The following is a 16,497-nucleotide window of genomic DNA, read 5'->3' on the forward strand; positions in this document are numbered from 1 at the left end:
AATGGGGGTGCTCGTTTCTAGCTGTGCTATACTGAACTTTCCAACTTACAAAGAGTAGTGTTTAAAAGCTTATAATTTCACCTTTGAATAGAATTCATTTCGCACATGGATCATGTTATCAATAACGATTTCACACATATAGTGCATGACTAAAGATCAGAAATTGCAGTTGTATCGATGTCCACTTCTCTTAAGTTGGAATGCTTCATTGGGACGTTTCCTAGAATCGTTTTCTTGAGTTTTCCTTCATTACTCTGGTTGCATTCTTCCGACACTCAAAATGTAATAAAAATAAGGAATGTAAATAAACAGTCACAACTATGTTTGGTAGGTCAAAATGCTCTCTTTAAGAATGTTACATCAAAACTGATTTCAGGGTGTGACATACAAGAACACACCAGGGAACTATCAGATAATGTAATGAAATCCTAATCCTTGCTGTCTAGCATATATAAACTAAAGACATGCCCACTGTAAATGTGAACCTTTGTAAACTGCAGGTCTGTCAAATGTTTATACAAATGTATCAATAATTTCACAGTCTGGAATTCTGTGGTGAGATCCAGCCTTTTAATTCCATGTTTATTTATTCTAAACTACTCCATAATGTGCAAAGTTTTGAGTCTCAAATGATTAATGTGCTTTTCTGTTTATAACCATGCAGATTCTGCAAAGAGCTTCATTGGTTAAGGATTTGTGGCCTCTATCTTTGTTTGCATGCTTGTGCACACCAGAAACATTCACATAAACAAGTGGTTTGCCAAAGACTATTTCCATATTCTTCTTTTATTTCAGTGCTCTTTTATATGGCAATCCATTATTCAGTATGAAGGAATTTGTTCTCTTTGCCGCCATGACTGGAGCCCATTCCTAATAACAAAAGACTAATTAATCTAAATTTCACATGCTGTCAACTGGAACTAAAAGAAAGGGAGACAACAGGACATTGGTGAATACAAGGAAGCTACACACAATCTCTTAGATATTAACTAGATATTAAATAACTTTCATCTAATCGTCTTTTAGTTTTTTAGTTTTTTTTCCTTGAGGTTTACTTATAATGTTAATAAAGCTCTAAAAAAGCAAATATATTTGGGAAAAAAAATTATTTTTCAACTAAAATGACTAAAATGGGGTGGGTTCTTTAAGACTTATCAATATTCTGCCATTATTATTATTGGCTAACGTCATTGCATAGGAAACAGTATTACCACCCCCTCGCTTTTGCATGTGAGTGTTTTGACTACATGATCAAAATAAAATGGTCATTCCCAAACAAAGCATTATGAAACCAGTTACTTACCGTTTGTGATGCAGCTGCAGTCAGATCTAGTTTCGCTTCACCTTTTAACAAATGTTTTTTGTAAACCCTCCATGACACTGTGCCTTGTTTACAAAACAAAATCCACCAAACACTCCTCAGACATTTGCATTTTGCAATTTGCATTTTTTTTTAAAACCTACTTTTGCAAACTAGTCCTAGGTTTTTTGCCCGATTGGAACCTAACCAGTGCAGAAAGATTCTCCGGAGAGTAAATATCAACAATTTTCTAAAAAAAGCTAAACTTTCGACTCGTTGTTGAAAAGGGACGCCAAAACGTTCGAAAGGGGCAGGGCCACTTTTAGTAAAATGCCTATAATTCCTGAACGGAATTATATATCTCTGCCAAACTGAGAACACTTATGTAAGAGCTCAGAGGTTACAGGGAAAACATTGCGGAGCTTGGCCACTAAGTGGTGCTAAAAACGTAAATATGGCTATAAGTGCGCAACCATTTGTCCTATCAACATGAAAATCGGTGTGCATGGTCTTGGTCCAAAGTGCCACAAGTGTCTACAAGGACATTTGCGAATCTCAAAAAACATGTCGCCATTGGCTGACGAAGTTAGACCACCTGTTAGACAAAGTTAACAGAGGCCGATTAGAACGAAACTCGGTGGGCCTGTTCAGCTCACAACCTCAAAGGTCTGAGAGAAATTTGAAAGAAATCGGCCACTGAGCAGGGGGATATTCGCAATGTTCATATCATACGGTATAACTCCTCCTTCCTGACAACTTTGCCTCTAGAACCACTGCTCGTGATCCACTGCTAGTCCTAGGTATTGGAAAAAAAAACTGCAGTACAATTCTCTGGACTCTCTAGGCCTATAACTATCAAAACATGTTGAAATTTAACCTTTGGAAGCTGTAACAGGGTCATTTAGAAAAGGGGCCTGTCCTAATTTACCCAAAATCCTATAAAGCCTAAAGGATAACTCAAAACCTCACAAAACCTGATGAGCACATGCAACAGGTGATTCTAAACAAGCATGCACATTTTTAAGGGGATCGGACTACAGCTGGTGCTATAACAGTAACAACTGTTAAAGACCATAGTGTTTTTATGGTAAATTTGCCAAAAAGACTTTTTAAAATCATTTATTTAGTTGGTTACAAGCTTGCAAAATAATGTGCCTAAATGCCTTAAACCACTTGAACCCCGGTAATCGCTGCTTGCAGCTATATTTTCTGTTTGCTTTTGAATTGACGTGATGTGCTGCTACTTTTATTTTATGAAACTTGCAGGATGTGTTAGGCATACAAAGACCTCTTCTATGTCAAAAGATCAAAGGAAATTAGTTTCTCATGTCATGACCCTTTTAAATATTTAGGCTACTTAGCACTTGGTCTTATTATTTATTCCTTCTAAATTTAATATATTTTCTTTTAAGAATCTTTGGATATTTTTACTTGAAAACAAGATAAAATACTTTTCAACACGTTTTAGTGATGAACACAACTTTAAAAGTATTTTTAGATTTTTTTCCTCGTTATCATTTAAATGACATTGCTATTGTAAATCATTAATAATAATATATAGCTTAAGCTTCAAAGGGTACCAGTCAGGTTTTAACATCACGGTCAAAGTAATAACACCCTGTGTCCTTGTAACTGGAGACTATTGCACCACACAGCGCCCGTGGGGCCGTACAGCAGTTTTGCGCATGCGCAGCAGGGTTTTGTATGAAGAGTCGAGTGGAAAGAGCACACCACATATCCACGAATCCACGGAGCCATTCAGAGCTCTCCATGCTGTTCAGTGAACCGGGGCCGCACATTGCAGACGGATAGCGCGAACTTACAACCGGAGTTGGTGAATGAAAAGCGCAGGTATGTGCTTCATGGACTATTTGCAAGCGTGTTGTGTGGACAACATGGTCCAACGGGAGAGAGATGGAGTGCATTTAACTGCACGTCTTGAGCTTTAGATGAACACAATGAATTAACCTGAACTCTGGAGGGTGCAAGTAATACTCTTTGTGATCGCTTCCCCATGTTACGAGTCAGTTACATCATTCGCAATGTCGCAATACGCGCAGACTTGCAGATTGAGACATTGTGGCGATTTAAGAGAGACTGGTGGGTGAAAAGGGAGTTTGTGACCCCCCATCATCGGAAAAGACCCTTCTCTTAAAACCAAGAAGCGGATCTCCATTGTCACGTTGCTCGCTTTTCACGCCTTTTAAATCTATGGTTACGCGCTCGTGTCACGCGCTCACGTGCGCAATGGAGTGATGATACGAGAGGGAAAAAAAGAAAAGCTAAATAAATTAATAATAGTTATTTAAAACCGCATCTGTATGCCTTGTTTTATCGTTTATTTGAAGATTGGCGGTTTTTGTGTGGACCAAAGCCTGATAAGATGCCTAGTTAGAAGAGACTTTCAGCATCATAGCCCTGTGCAGTGTTTTAGGATATATGATGGCCTCAAGTTCAGTCTAGGCAAGCATCTCATCGTTTTTTGGGTAGCTTGCTTTTCAGACAATTTCTATAGTTCTATTTTTTCTCAACCATGTTCCCAAGCATCTCATAGATAGAAATCAAAGAAAAACACTGTCTGACTTTCGAAACCTGCTACTTGCTTTAAGCTAAATTATAGATATGCTTCCATTTGTTAGAGGACACCGAAATTTTAAATAAACAATTTGAAGTTCTAAGCAAACTCAGGTCCACTAGTATATTTGGGTCAGAAATGCCAAAACTAAATTACTAATTGTATGAAGTTGTTTTATATGGACAGTGGATTCATATAAAACATAATCTGATTTAGTTTATTAGCTTTTATTGTAGTTGAAGGTTTCAACATCTACGATGTTGCATCATGAACGTATTGGTACATTATCAAGCTAACCTCATAAAGGTTAAATGTAAGTCACCTCAGATTTAATCAAATAGATCCCTGTTTAATTTAGAACTTGCATGGAGAAGAACAATGGCTGGTTTAAGAAATGTCAGAGAGGTCAGACTGTATTATGGAGCACAATTAGTGCCAGAAACCTGCTGTGAATTTGAGTCTATGGAAAGTGAAGTCAAGTATAAGATGTACACCACTTACCCAAATTGTATCTAAAAACGTCACTTTGCAAAAGAGCAACTTACACATCTTATCAGTTGTATCATTCTGATGCAACTTCATGTTAAACTTTTGCCCTCATTGACACTGTGACAATAATTTCCCATCAGTGAAACTGATCAGGATCTGTAACGGTTAGCTGTAATGTTTGTTTGACTAGGGTATTTTTGTGTTGTTTGAGATCCAGTTGACTGACGTAACTGAGGTGATTTGACGTAAAGTTCAGTGGTCACGTCTGATTTGTAATTGATCCGAAATTCACACAAGGACAAATGTTGAGGTTGTGGAATGGAGAGGAAAGGGTTCAGTGATTCAAAGGGGTCACAAGACTGATAAAGAGCACACATTTGAATCGATTTGTGCCGGGTGCCAAACTATCTTCATCTAGCACGCAGTCATGGCTATTATAATTCTTTACAGGTATTGTTTTCTGGTGTTTGTTGCTGAGACAACCAAAACTAATTATAGTGTAGTCCTGTGAAAGTTTGGCAGGTCTACATGTATAGTCTCATAGGCGTTGTTTGGTGGTGGTTTGCAAGTGCTTGCGCATGTGATTGTGTCCTTTTATGAGGTGGCAGTTGGATATGACAGAAAGGTCGTTCTATTGTTGGATAGCTATGAATACTGCAAACTTACTGTTGCATATCAGAGATTGACGCCGTCCACTCTTTGAGAGTTTGAGTGCACAGAGTCGATGGTTGTGACATTCATTCTTGGCAGTGGAAGTGAGTATATTGGGTAACCTAAAGGTTGCGGTTTGTAGGGATGCACCGATCCGAATCGGCCGATCATGCTTGCGCATTTTGTCAGTAAAGCCGGTTCTGTAATCAGCGGTAAATGCCATCAGAACCGGCTTTACTGACAAAACGCGCAAGTGATCGGCCGATACGGATCGGTGCATCCCTAGCGGTTTGTTGAGAGATGAAATGAAGATGAAATACTCAAGAGGGATACATAATGAGCTTATAGAGATAGTTCACCCAAAAATGAAAATTTGATGTTTATCTGCTTACCCCCAGGGCATCCAAGATTTAGGTGACTTTGTTTCGTCAGTAGAACACAAACAAAGATTTTTAACTCAAACATTGCAGTCTGTCAGTCATATAATGGCAGTCAATGGGCTCCACAGCTTTGAGAGTCAAAAAAAAAAAAAAAACATGCACAGACAAAGCCAAATTAAACCCTGCGGCTTGTGATGATACATTGAGGTCTTAAAGCGATGGTTCGGAGTAGATTTGACTACATTGCTATGCACTCCGAAGCCCATCTAAATGCCCCATCCGAAGTTTTTTTTACCTTAGTCGAACATTGACTGAGATATTCGAGCTTGTCGAATGGCTTGCTACAGCCATACATGGTACATGTGATGTATCTCGTAAATTGCACCACTAAACGTGCAAGTAATCTTACCAAACTTCTACAGTAGTGTAAATAGGGTATGTACTCACAAAACACTGCTTTGGAAAATGTGTAAGTCCACCATGAGTGTATTAAAAACAACTGTTACCCGATCCCTACTAGTCTCAAAAACTACAAATGGCGACACGTCGACGTCGCTTCCCTGGTTTGGGAAAAGCACGTAAAAGTCCACCTACTACGTTGACATGTGGGTAACAGTTGTTTTTAATACACTCATGGTGGACTTACAAATTTTCCAATGCAGCGTTTTGTGAGTACATAACCTATTTACACTACTGTAGAAGTTTGGTAAGATTACTTGCACGTTTAGTGGTGCAATTTACGAGATACATCCCATGTACCATGTATGGCTGTAGCAAGCCATTCGACAAGCTCGAATATCTCCGTCAATGTTCGACTAAGGTAAAAAAAAAAACTTCGGATGGGGCATTTAGATGGGCTTCGGAGTGCATAGCAATGTAGTCAAATCTACTCCGAACCATCGCTTTAAGACACCAAACAATCGGTCTGTGCAAAAAAATGAACAGTATTTCTATAAATTTTTACCTTGGATCCACCGCAATAATTAACTGTCCTGAGCGCGTTCACAACAACGTGGAAGCAATCTGTCCTGCGTATACATCACTCATTGTGTACACAGTGCAGAGAGATTGTTTACGGCTACTCAAAATGTTCATTACTTGTGCTTATCCTGATTGTTGCAACCGATTAAAAACTAAAAGATTGCATTTGCTTGCACGAACTCATCCAGGAGTGTTGACTTTTCACCAACTTCCAACTTTTGAGCCTGATCGACTGAAGTTATGGTTGCTTGCTCATCGTCACACGCCGGCTGTTGTGAATGTGCTCAGGATGCTTCGACATTGCGGTGGAGCAGAGGTAATGCTATAAATACTGCTCAGTTTCTTGCACAGACCGATTGTTTGGTGTCTTAAGACCTCAATGTATCGCCACAAGCCACATGGTTTAATTAGGTTTTTTCTGTGGGTTTTTTGACTCTTAAAGCCATGGAGCCCATTGACTGCCATTATGTGACTGACAGACCGCAACAGTTTGAGTTAAAGATCTTTGTGTTCTACTGAAGAAACAAAGTCACCTACAGATAAACATCAAATTAAAATTGTTGGGTGAACTATCCCTTTAAAGACATGGCCACTCATTAGTTAGAGGGTGAGAAGTCAAGTTGAAGAATTGAAAGGAAATTTTAATGAGAAGGGCAAGGAGGACAAGGAAGGTGTGTATGGCTTGGGGCAGGTCTATCTGGCAATTCCACTCTTCTCTTATTGGAATATTTATATATATAATTTTTTTTTTTTTTTTTAACCATAGCATTCCACTGTGCCGCCCGTGGTACACTTCGTGTTTAGGCATATTTAGGCATATAAAATAAAGGTTCTTTATTGGCATTGATGATTTCATAAGAACTTTGGACATCCATCGAACCTTTCAAATGCAGAAAAGGATCTTTATAGTGGATTTTTGAAATGTTCTTCAAGATGGTTCTTTTAAGAACTGTTCACTGAAAGGTTTTGGGGAACCAAAAATGGTTCTTCCATGGCATTACTGCAAAGACACCCCCTTTGGAGCCTTTATTTTTAAGAGTGTAAGGGGTTAAACACCTGTCAACATCAGTAGTGGTTCTCAACCTATTTGATTCCAAAGCCCCCATTCATAAATGTGTAAGCCACATGTTTTTTTTTAGGTTGTTTGTAATTTACTGGATGGGTTTTTAAAATATTTATTTTATATATACATCATTAAAAATGTCCATGTAGTTTTAAGATTTTATTTGATATATTTTTTTAATTTACAGTTTTTCCAGTTTTCCCAAGACTGTGAGAATACAGTTTTTTGCAAAGCATAAAACACTAATTAAATAAATATCTTGATTTTAATAATTGTAGCTTATTTTATACCCCATTCTGTCTTATAAATCATTTTAAAGGGTTACTCCACCCCAAAATGAAAATTTTGTCATTATTCAACTACCCCCATGTTGTTCCAAACCCGTAAAAGCTTTGTTCATCTTCGGAACGCAATCTAAGATATTTTGGATGAAAACAAACCGGGAGCTTTGTGACTGTCAAATTGACTGCCAAGTAAATAACACCGTCAAGGCCCAGAAAAGTATGAAAGATGTCAAGAAAACAAAAATCATGATTTTATTCAACAATTCGTCTTCTCCACGTCACCGTGGTGTATTTTGGAGAGTATCCACTAGGACACAAACAGCGTACACTGTTCTGTGTCAGCCGCAAGACACAAATAAATTTTCGACGTTTATTCACGCTTTGATTCGAACGTAAACGGTGTATTCGTGTGACGCAGCTGACAGAGAACAGCGTACGCTGTTTGCATCCAGTGCATACTCTCCAAAACGGTGAAGTGGAGAAGATAAATTGTTGAATAAAGTCGTTATTTTTGTTTTCTTTGCATACAAAAAGTATTCTCGTAACTTTGTAAAATTATGGTTGAACCACTGATTGCAGATGGACTATTTTGGCGACATCTTTCATACTTTTCTGGGCCTTGACAGTGTTGTTTACTTGGCAGACAATGGGACAGCCACAAAGCTTCAGGTTTTTATCCAAAATATCTTACATTTTGTTCCAAAGACGAACAAAGCTTTTGTAGGTTTGGAACGACATGGGAGTAAGTGATTAATAACAACATTTTCATTTTGGGGTGGAGTAAGCCATCCTAAAGCCTCCTTGTAAGTTTGTTCTCCTGGTTGAGAACCAGTGCCTTTAAAGGAATAGTTCACCCAAATGTACTCACCCTCATGTTGGTTTGCTTTCTTCTGCTGGTTGAAAGGAGAAAATTAGAAGACTTTTCTTCAGTGCTCTTTTTACATGTAATTACAATGCAGATGAACTTTCATTCTGTTCTGCACACAAAGCTATTCAATGGCTCAAGAAAACTTAAAATATATCAGGTTTTGTATGGAAAGTTTTTGTAGCGGTCCTCACATGTAAACTTTTAGTGTACACCAGTCAAATGTTTCCTTTTCCAAGCCCTGAGGAGACAGATGTTGTGTAGTCACCAATGAATTGCGGGGGTTTTAACCCTCCTCTCATGGCTCAAGACTGTGAGAGGGCAAGTGATGTTAATGACTTTGTGTATGTGTAAGTGCTTGTTAAATAGTTTTTTATATGCTATTTTTATGTTACTGTGTATGTTCTACTTGTTTCACAGTTAATAATTGATTGGGTCATATGGAACGGCTCTTCGTTAATGAATGATTGTGGGCCCACTTTTAGATTTCCATTAAGTGTTATATATAGAGCAGTCAACTGTTTATAGAAGCAAATAACCTGATTTAAGTGTGTGTGCATGTGTATGAATGAGTAAAGGATGTCATTCAGTGCCATCCTTGCTTCTTTGCTTAGAGTGAAAGAAGAGGGCCTGTGAAAAATGCCATCAGCCTGGCAGACTTTACCAGGCTTCAATGAACTGTAAAACCTGTAGTTCACCCTATTCAAAATGAATGTCAGCAAAGTTTGCAAGGGTAAGTGTGGTTTCTGATCAAAGACCATGGATTGATTTCATGCATGATTCACTTGTCATCTTTCACAGATGTTGGGCGTTTCCCGTCAGATTTCTTAAGAGGAAATGTGTGAAGATTTCTTTGGGGTTGTTGTACAAACATCCCCGAAATGAAAATGCGTCTGAGTAATTTTTACTTGTGGTGTTAAGGGTGTAGAGTTTAGTAGGGATGCTAGGGCCATGTCCCTACCGATATCCAGCGGCTACCAAATTGTCACGAGAATTTTGAGCAAAAAATATTGAACCAAAAAAACAGTCATAAGGGTCAATTTGTTTAAATTAAGATTTATGCACAATCTGAAAGCTGAATAAATGAGCTTTCCATTGATGTATGGTTTGTTAGGATAATATTTGGCCGAGATGCAACTATTTGAAATACTGGAATCTGAGTTGTGCACAAAACCAAAGTACTGAGAATAATGCCTTTAAAGTTGTCCAAATTAAGTTCTTAGCAATGCATATTGCTAATCAAAAATTAAGTTTTGATATATTTACAATAGAAAATGTACTAAATATCTTTATGGAACATGATCTTTACTTAATACCCTAATGATTTATATATATTAGGGATGCACCGATACGAATCGGCCGATCATGCTTGCGCGTTTTGTCAGTAAAGCCGGTTCTGTAATCAGCGGTAAATGCCATCAGGTGCGTGATTTCACGTTGAGCCGTATATACTACACACAGCCGTTGTTTACTGACGAGCTGCGCAAATCAATGTTCATTATCAGTGTGAATGTGCGCAGCTCGTCAGTATATATATATATATATATATATATATATATATATATATATATATTGTAGCATATATATAATATGCTACTTTTGTGGTCCAGGGTCACATATGTAAATGTTGTTGTAATTTCCAATGCATCTGAAATATGTCATACCACTGATATTACCTGAAAAGTTAAAGTGAATACGTTATAGAACAGGTGGGCAGAATAAGAACACAAGGTTGCCAAAATGGGGTCGCACACCGGACGAGAAGCACAAGTTTAAGACAGCAGTCCAAAATGGTTAATCTAATCACCAAACGGGCAAAGTTCACTTCAGGAATGAACTAAGTTGCGTCAATGACTTTGAAGTACAGTGTTTGACAAAACAGAGCAAATGGAAAGGGAAAGCGTAATCTATATTATTTTAGCTCTCTGTCTTTTAGCTATCACAATTCATTTTATTTTCTAAGAATTGTGAGATATAAACTCACAGTTGCGAACAATATGTTCTCAGAGTTTATATCAAACAATTCTCACTCATTAACTCCGAATTGTGTGTTATAAAGTCAGAATTGTGAGACAAATAAAGTCGCAATTCTGAAAACTTCATAGTATGTATCACGCAATTCGGAGGAAAAAAAAAGTCAGAATTGCAAGATATAAACTTGCAATTGTAAGTTATAAAGTCAAAATTGTCACAATTATCTTTTTATTCAGTGCCGGCATTAGGCTTATATAGCATGCAGACTTCATTCAAGCTGCAGAAAGACAAATATTTTTGCTCTTAAATAAATGCACAATACACAACCTTCCAGCCTAGGAAGAAGTCATTATGCACATTAACAATTTGGAGCAAAATACTTATGCTTTTGTAAAGCACCAAAGGAGAAATTTAAATAATGCTATAGTTGTACTTTTCTATATAATTATAATCTATACATTATAGATTATAATATACATTAGTCATACAATAATGAAGCCATACAATAAATGATATGAATGGGTTCCGAAGTTTTGGAATGTAGTGATACTGTAATATCGGTTTAGGTTTTTTTTGTTTTGTTTTTTCAACCTTCAACACTCCTTTGTTAAAAACATTTTTGTGTGTGTGTATGCATGTCAGTCATACAGGTTTGGAATGAGTATGAGAGTAGTTTAGTCACGCTTTCTAAATATTCAGTATGATTGAAAAGGTCTTTTTCTGTCGTCAAACCTAAAACCTAAATGATTGCGCTTAAAGGCCTTTGTACAAATTTCTTCACACATTCCCCTGACTATGAAATGACTAAACATTAACGGTTGTAAATTCCCAGATCAAGGCATTTCAGGAAACATTCATTTCCTACTTTTGAGATGCAGCCAGCTGTCATGCATTTATTGTCGTTGGTCAGATAAGATCATTGGCCTCAGGGTTTACAACACTTTACAATACTAGCTTCTGACTTACTGAATACTGCACTGCAAGGTGTACTTTGATTTTAAATAGTGCATGTACAGTGCATGTCCAGTTAACATCTGGGTAACTAAAATGGTTATTTCACATTATGTATCAACTTTGGGCAGTCCAATCTTGAGTCATATAATGAGTCAAAGACATTGCTTCATCCCACTAGATATAAAAGATAAAACAGTGCATTTTGTATTGTGGGATACAGTATTTCCTTACATTTCTGATGTCATAGCTGCAGAAAATGTGCATGGTAAGCACAATAGTATACTTACTGTGAAATTCAGCAAAAGTAATAGTAGTATGGTATTCTGAACATAGCCAAGGGCTCTCATTATAGTGACAGCTGTAAACTGAACTGTTAGCAGATGTCAATAGCATTCAGAGTTCTAGACAGCTGTAACTGGTCATATTTAAACCCTTATAGTCTCTAAGTGAGTGACTGCGTCATCCATTTTATCTTATTTAATCCTTCCAGGCGTATAAACATTCTAGGTAGATGCACTTGGTGTTTACAAATGATTTGATGAAGGTTAAATTGTAGGTTTGTTTAGATTCACTACAGCAGGTTATTTAAAATTCTTGCGGTTTTGTTTTTCTTCCGAGCATCTCAGAGATGCGTACTAATGTCCAGCGTAATTAAAGCTTCAGGTTAGATGATTGGTTTATTCTCTGAGATCTGTTATGGTCAGTGTCAGTAAGAACTGGAAATTTTTCAAATTTATGTGACGTTTGAAAAGTAGACTAAATGGAGGTTATAGATTGATGCTTACTTAAAGGTCCATACATGGTGTTTATGTTGATGATAGCTGCTCACATAGATGCCTGGGGATATACAGTTATAGGACTAACATATAGTTTTTGCCCAGCCTTGCTTATTTGAACCAGAATATACAGATGATGAGCTAAGAGAGATAGCATTGTGGTACTCCTGTGAATGCGCATTAAAGTAGGGCTGCAACTAACGATTATTTTAATAATCGATTAATCTGTCGATTATTTTTTCGATTAATCGATGAATCGGATAAAAAAAGGGATTTACAACCCTTTATTCAAAAACAGAACTAAAATCTTTAGAAAGTGCACGAACATGTTGCTCCTTGAACTGTTATAATAATAATAATAATAATAATAAAATAAAAATGGACTAACACAAAAAACATACACATGTATGCTTTACATCTGCCAAATATATAGACTAAATAAACTAAAATTACTATCCGTCAAGACAGCGGCTTGCTGTGGTGTACATGCAGCATTTCCCATCAAGAAGCCTCTCAAATTAAATTCCTCAGTGCGCATTAAAAAAGTCATGTGACTTTGCACGCTGGAACGGGATAACTTGACTAACTTTCTGCTACATTCATTCTGCCATGGCGGTGTTTAGCGTCCTGCCATCAGCAGCGACCAGCTGGAAGAGTTCCGCATTCAAATGCACGCAAAACTGGCCTCAAAGCCCCAGCAAAAGTAATTACCATGAATGTGTCAAGGCAAAAATTAAGAAAATATTCGAATTACTTATTAATAAACTAGTATTTTCTGATTCAGTGTTGCAAAGATGAAATTGACGATCCTGCCATCTGCTCATTAATGCCTAATGCATCTTTATGGATTAGCTAATGAAAGAGTTTTGTTTTCGATTTTAATTATTTCGTTTTATAGTAAAATAATAATTTAAAGCTTTCTATAGATATTGTGTTTGTGAGGCAATTACCTGGGTTTCGGTTAATTATTGTGAAGCGCTCCTGTTTAAACCAAAGATATCAAGCGTATTCTGTTTGTTTTCTTTAAGAGCACATTTTGTTGATACTGTGAGTACACACAAACTAAGCTAGACCCTTTACAGTTCCGGCCCGGGTGGTAAATTACTCTTACCTTTATGAGCAAAAAAGAAATTCCACATTGCACTGGCGTCTCCATGTCCTGCAAAGCGCGCTTCTCTCCGCACAAACTTTGGAATTATCTTGATTGAATGATTAAACTAATATTGTGATATGTTTTAAGTTTTTTTTATATCAATGGATTTAAATTTAAATCGCGATGAATTAAGCAGGCTTTTGATCTGTCTGCCTCTGTTTGCTAGGTATAACTTTAAAAAACAAAAACTTGAATTTAACAAACAAAAAGTGTTCCAAATATATCTCTAAATTAACTTTATAAACTAAAGGAACGAAAATAAATGTAATCACTTTGCTATTAAAAACAGCAGCTGTGTAATGAGGAAGAGAAAGAGAAAAAAAGACAGTCGGACTGGAAATTCAGTCAGCCAAAAATTGATGAGCTGTCGGACATTTTTACAAGGAATGTTTGTTTAATAGCCTATTTAATACTCTTAGGCTACTTTCTTAATTAAATATATTATTTCTTTGATTTATTTTAGCGTTTTCAGGCTGCTTGTTCGCTGACTGAAGTGTAGGCTATATATAAAAAAAACAACGTGCCACCGTCACAGCCCTATTCAAAACTGAGACGATTTCACCTCAGCAAAGCTCCTCTTTCTCCTCACGGTTGTGGTATGTTTTCGACACATTATACAGACAGACAGTGTTACAAAAACTATAGAAGTAGTTCTCTCCATCTCCATATCCAACGACCCGTACAGCAGCTGTTTTGCGATCGAGCATTGGCTGCTGTGAAAGTACGCTAGCCAAAGTAGGCTTAAATATCAAACATGTTTGATATAAATCGGGGCAGCATATATATATAATGTAGAAACGGTGCTTTATGCTCAAATGTTCCAGTTTTGCGCATAAGTTAAATTCGCATTTTTGGATGGAAACACAGCTTATGAGGTGCCGAACTCTGCTGGCATCAGTGCGGGAGAGAGACCGAATGTGTCCACTCCGCTCTGCGCTCAATTTTTTTTTAAATATATATATAATAACAACCAAATGTCTCTGCGTCGCGCGACACAACGAATCGATTATGAAATTCGTTGCCAACGCTTTTAGTAATCGATTTTTATCGATTTTATCGATTCGTTGTTGCAGCCCTACATTAAAGACTAACATATTTTTGTTTTCTTTGCGCACAAAAAGTATTCCTGTAGCTTCATAAAAAGTAAAGCTGAACCACTTATGTCACATGGGCTATTTTATCAATGTACTTACTACCTTTCTGAGCCTTAAACATGTCAGTTACGTTGCCGTCTATGCAGAAAGCTTTTGGATTTAATCAAAAATATATTAATTTGTGTTCCAAAGATAAACTAAGGTTTTACGGGTTTGGAACTAGTGAGTATGAGTAATTAATGACAGTTAATGAAATACATTTTGGTGTCAACTATACCTTTAATAAATACTATAATATTATATAAATAAATTATGTAAGGGATAATGTACAGGCAGCCGGTAGTTATCGCAGAAATAAGCCCCGACTGTGTGATCAGGACCCGACGCGAATAACGCGAATTTCGCGATAACTACAGGCTAAAATTAATGTCGAAATTTTCCATTGTTAATTGTGGTTGTCCAGTGTTTGTCACAAGATGGCGCTAAACGGTAATCTTTGTTGGCGCGGAGGGATTTTAAACATACAAATAGTACCGGCTATGCATTATTACTTTGGAGCGGTGATTATTTGAAAAGAACGAACCTGCAAATGTCTCAACTGACCAATCAGAATCAAGCATTCCAGAGAGCCGTGTAATAAATTAAAATAACACTCCTCTAAACTTGCCTTTCCACATTAGATCTTTAGATTCGGGTATTGTTGGTATTTTCTGGTGTATCTACATGGATTGCTATAGCGGTGATGTACACTAGTACCAGTCAACAATTAGTTTTTGAATAGTAAGATTTTAAATGTTTTTTTTTTTTTTTTTTTTTTAAAGAAGTCTCTTTTGCTCACTAAGCCTGCATTTATTTGATCCAAAGTATAGCAAAAATTGAAATATTTTTACTATTTAAAATAACTGTTTTCTATTTGAATTTATTTTAAAATGTAATTTATTCCTGCGGCTTCAAAGCTGAATTTTTTGCAACGTTACTCCAGTCACATGGTCCTTTAGAAGTCATTCTAATATTCTTATTTGCTGCTCAAAAAAATGTTAATTATTTTTATGTTGAAAAAGGCTGAGTAGAATTTTTTTTAGTGAATAAAAAGTTTAGAAGAACAGCATTTATGTGAAATAGAAATCTTTTGTAACATTATAAAAAAATAATAAAAAAATATTAATAAAAAATACTGACTCCAAGCTTTTGAATGATATAGTGTATAATGTTATAAAAGCTTTTTATTTCAGATTAATGCTGATCTTTGGGTCTTTTTTTTTTATTCATCAAAGAATCCTGAAAAAAAAATATTCAACTGTTTTAAATATTGATATAATGATAAATGTTTCTTGAACAGCAAATCAGCATATTGGAACGATTTCTAAAGGATCATGTGACATGACTGGAGTAATGACGCTGAAAATTCAGCTTTGAAGTCATTTTAAAATACATTCAAATAGAAACCAGTTGTTTTAAATACTTAAAATATTTCACAATTTTACTGTTTTTCCTGTACTTTGGATCAAATAAATGCAGGCTTGGTGAGCAGAAGATATTCCTTTAAAACATTAAAAACAAAACAAAAAAACATTAAAAACATTACTGTTTTAAAAATATTACTTTTGACTGGAATTGTAGGCGTCAGCACAATGCAGAGCGATTTTGTCCTCTGATGTGCTGAATTCAGGACACAGCAGACGTGATGGAGGATTTGTCTCAAGTATGGGACATGTGTTTGGTCACATGTAGGTCTCAAAACAGTTGATGATGACAGACAGCATTGTCCTTGCCAAATTATTTTTATTCTTCTGCTCCCATTGATCTTCCCTACCCACCATACATAAAGGTAAATGTCAAATTATATCCATTGTGTACTGAATAATGATAAAAAAGCAACAACATTTTAAACAGGTTGCTTGAAAACAGCTACGCAGATTTAAAAAAAAAAATAGCTTTGATTTAGATTAGATTTAAAT

General features: G+C 36.4%; 1 protein-coding gene across 1 annotated transcript in view; it reads left to right on the forward strand.

Moving 5' to 3' along the window:
- The first annotated feature begins 3,011 nt into the window (after positions 1–3,011).
- slc16a1b (solute carrier family 16 member 1b) overlaps positions 3,012–16,497 on the forward strand; it is a 35,948-nt gene continuing 22,462 nt past the window's right edge. Inside the window, exon 1 of the mRNA XM_073818691.1 lies at positions 3,012–3,151. The gene's annotated coding sequence lies outside the window, so the exon portion shown is untranslated. The remainder of the gene's footprint in view (positions 3,152–16,497) is intronic.

The sequence above is a fragment of the Garra rufa genome, chromosome 15 (assembly GCF_049309525.1).
Source record: "Garra rufa chromosome 15, GarRuf1.0, whole genome shotgun sequence".
NCBI classification, from domain to species: Eukaryota; Metazoa; Chordata; class Actinopteri; order Cypriniformes; family Cyprinidae; genus Garra; species Garra rufa.